The sequence below is a fragment of the Antrostomus carolinensis genome, unplaced genomic scaffold, assembly GCF_000700745.2.
Source record: "Antrostomus carolinensis isolate BGI_N321 unplaced genomic scaffold, ASM70074v2 scaffold30025, whole genome shotgun sequence".
Lineage (NCBI taxonomy): Eukaryota > Metazoa > Chordata > Aves > Caprimulgiformes > Caprimulgidae > Antrostomus > Antrostomus carolinensis.
The window spans coordinates 2,856-7,395 of NW_010316216.1; positions in this window are offsets into that span (position 1 = coordinate 2,856).

Here is a 4,540-nt window from a genome sequence, read left to right on the forward strand (position 1 = left end):
CTTCAGGCACCTATTTTGATTATACTCCAATGGACCATTATCTTAAAATTGGGTACACCAGCCAACACTAAAACAAAGAAAAAAAATCAGTTTTTTCAGTTTTGCTCATAAATCCACAAGAAATAAAGCTCATAGGAAAAAAAAAAAAAGCAAAAGACTAATTTACATTTAGACCTCAGTGTTTTACAGGAATTCCACTTTGGTTTACTGGCCTGTAAGTATGACATGAACTGTTCCAAAAAAACTATCTTGAACTCCAGAGACCCACTAAATGGAAGCCTTATCTTCACGCCAATCACGATGGGAGCTCTTTTTGTGCTAAATGCAGACCAGTATCTGCAATCTTGAAGACGAGTATGACTTAATGGTACTGTTTAGTAGAGTAGAGCAGCTGTTTTTTCGCATGCATTAGAAAAGAGCAACTTTTCCATTCACGAAGGAACAGAGATCACAAATCACAAAGGAAATTACAGGACCAATCCTCAATGCCACAGCTTCTACTGCAGATATCAGTGTGGCCACACTGAAGGATTATTTTTTTTCCCTTGCAACTTTACCTTTAGGCCAGGGACCAGAGACCCCTGAAGAAGGTAGCAGTCTCCTGTGACAAGTGTGGAGAAGAATGGATTTCTTCACTCAGGTAGAAAACATAATAATAATTAAAAAAAAAAAAAAAAAAAAAAAGAAATATGTCTTTCTCACTTAATCTACCTTAATTTCAGAAGAGCTAAAAGAGAGACCAGATTGGCGCTGTTTAGCACCACCTCTAATGACTACCATCCCAGCTGCACCAGGTCATTTTGCTGCAGCCGAGTCACTTCCAGTGGGAAAAGCATAGGCCACGTGATCAGGTCTGCAAAAATTGTCTTGAAATCGCACACCACGTAAAGGCAGAAGAGATCACTTATTTCTAGTTTTTATGAACAAACAATTTTGGGCATCAGTATCTTATTTTTTATGTGAACAAAGCTTTGTCACCATGTGGTACAGTAATTACTCCATCCATAGAAGTCCTTCACTGTAGATTACTAAAGCCAAAATAAATTGAATACTAAATATATTTACACAAAACTTAAAAATGAAAGATTCTACGCAGTACAGCCTAATACACACTTAATTTGCCAAATGGTGTTATTTGTCTTAGTTATGTTTTGAAAAAGCATCAGACAGAAGAATTGGGGATTTATATGAGAAATTCCTTGATCCCTCCCTGCCCCTTCTTGAAATGACCCCAGGATATTAGAGTTTACCTCCAGGAGTCCCCTATTTTCTAGCTTCTGTTTCTTCTGACACACTGCATACATTAGGACTTCATCACTTTCCTCTGTTCCTCCCATCTTTCCCTCCTTCTGGGAGTTCCCCAAATTTTTTCCATTATTTCTTCTCTTTCACTGTTTCTAATGCTCCTAATTTCCATCTTCCCATAGCTGGTTCTCCATCCTGCTCCATATGCCAGCACCTGTTGGTACATTAACAGGCCCCTTGGGATACTTGAAGACAGGCATCACTGACCTTACACAGAAGTTTACCAAGCTTGCTTACTCAGACAATAACCTGCATGAGAAGCAGTATTTGTGGATGTTGAAAGACCAATATTGGATCAAAGTTCATCATCTTATGCTGTGTTTGAGATACTGGTGCCTATAACTATTACAGAGCTGGTTAAAAGAGTATTAAGTAAAATTCTTTGCCCCTTGCATTGCAGAAAGACACAGAAGTACCTTGACTTGACATTGCAAACATCCCTCTGGAGGAATTAAAAAAAAAATTCCCACAGAGCAAAATATTTGTAATGGAATAAATGGCAGCTTTGGGGTTTTAATGGAAGTTCTGTGATCCTAAACTTCCTCCTCCTCACACTACAAACTATGTAAGTGAAAAACTGTAACTATCAATTACTCCAACATCAGAAGAAAATTAAGATCACAAAGTCAAGCACTCTGAATTTGGGAAAAAACTGAATTAACATTGTTCATGCAACCTTTATTCAACTTTTGTGCACGAAGAGGTGATCTTTCTTTGCATAATCACATATTTTTTCGATAGCTGTACAACTAGATACTCCTATATAAGATATCTTCTTATTGCTGTTGAAGTAATGGCTATCAAAATCATGTTGGTATTGGGGATTACTGATAAAACCTCACAATCCTCATAGAACAGTGAGAACTGTAACAAGCCCCCAGATTTTAGGGTACTTTAAGAGAGTTGTCTTTTCTTCCACAGGCTTCGCAATCAAGAAATGATATAAAAAGTTCTAGTCACCAACAGGAGCAATCAGGAAGGGCACAGCTCATTTACTCAGAGCTAAGCAGAAAAACTAATCTGCAACTCAAGATTATACAACACATGTTAAATTTGATAAACTATTCATGACAGACTTTTTAGAGACCAAGAATTCGTATCTGGCACTGCCAATGTATTGTTCATGTCTAACAACGCTATGAAACAAAGGCATGATATTCAGAGAGGAATTTTATTGAAATATGGTTAACTAACAAAAAACTGCTTGTCAAAATTATTTTAAAAATTCAGTAATATAAAAAAAATATTTATATCTTCTTATTCTGTGGTTTTCCATCAACTGGATTAAAATATATATGTATATATATCCTTGTTCAGTTGACTGCCATGTCAAGGGACTGCCATGTTCTGTACCTGAGCATGATTTAGTTCAGCACAGTAACTTCAGCACTGGAGCTGATACACCTCTACTCACTGTGAAAATAGTTTTCACAAAATCTTTTGTTTCTAGGGAAAAAGAGGGCTTGGGGTTTTTGTTTTTCATTTAGAAAGTATCTGGAAAAATCAACCTGGTGTATGTATATTTATGGAATAGATATGAAAAGCAATTTTCAGGATATTAGTTATTTATTAATTGTTCTATGGACTTGCTATTTTTGGTCAATAGCCTCCAAAATCACATTATTTCTACTGCCTAAGTGAATAACTAGCACTTTTAGGAACAGCTATTCCTCAAACTTGTTTTTCACACATATGCCACAGTTTTTCATACATGATGTACAAGGCAAGGCAATCTGTACCATTTAAGTCTTTGAAGGAAAAAGGTTGCATTCATACAGTCTGCTGACAAAGTCTGGTAAAAAAAAAAGTTTTCTACTACAGAAAAGGTCTCCATTGCAGTAAGACACACCGTCAAATATGGCAGAGCCAACAGAGATGCGAGAGGTACAAACTAGACACATGCACTAAACCCAATATCATAAAAAGCTGATAAGGAGGAGTTACCATTACACTAGACAAATTCCTATCAGGGAATAGAGTTTTCCCTCCTCTTCTATAGGATTAAAAAGTTGTCTGCCATGAGAGAGAAGGGAATACACAGATCCCTTAGTCCTCGGTTTTTTCCCCCTCTCTCTTTCTCTCTATCGCAGAATCACCTCCCAAATGTTATGCATTCCAGCTCCACATAACAGTAATACTTAGGTTTGAGTGGAGAATACTTTAGTTGCAATGGACAGTCTTTGTCAAAAGTAAGTGTGAAAAAGTAGCAACTGGAATTAATGTTAAAAGGGTAGAAATTATTTTAGTAATGTGATCAGTACGATAAGCAAAGTAAACCAGGAGTAAAGAGGCGGATCAGAACAACATAAATTCTGATTAAGATCTGTTTCAAAGCCTGACCTTCTTCAGTTGCTGACAAAATTCAATCCTTGCTATGCCACCAGGCAGGCAAATTACCATGTAACAGAGCAACAGCTGCAGCAGGAGACATTTAAACTCTTGGAAGTACTACTGTTCACAGATAGAAGGGATCACTCCTTCAATCTACAGAACTATGTGTGCAGAGGAGCAGGATGGTGCTATTGACTTGAAATATAAACTATCTGGTAATCCTCAGTCTAGGCATCTTTAAGTTACAGTCCATTTGAAATTAATAGCATCCCATCTTGCCTTTCTCATGGAAGCTCTGAAAGAAACTCTGCAGTTTTGACATAGCCTCAATTTGCCCTGCTCCTTGAATGCAAAGGTATTTTGACACTTTCTTTTCTTCTTTTTACAGTTAGAAAAAACTGGCTCATCAGTCCATGCCCACACTGGATACCTCAGTAATGAGGCCGACACGCTTGTTCTAACCCTCAGCTTGAGATGGCGAACTGCACTCAGATCCCTAGGACTTTACATCCTCCTTTCACATCCTTACTAGATTATCAAATGACTATTCTGGCCCGAATTTACATAGATTTAGTAAGATATCATGGACGTGATTATCAGCAAGTGAGGGAATGGAAAAAGTGAGGAAATGTGGTGGAGCTCACTCTGTAAACCAATTACTAACACAGATTCTCTAGTAACAACACCCTTCTATTAGATTCCCCCAGTTCAGCAAATGCTTATCTACCACTCAAATGGTAAACAGCTGGAAAACTTTACATTTTTGTGACTAAGTGGTGTCCCTGTCTCTAACATATGGGTAATAAATAATGCAATCATTACAGATAATTCCTCTTGTTCTGAATCTACTGGTGAGTTTTTAACTCTCTGCAAACAGGACAGCTTTGCAGGGAAAGAAGGCACT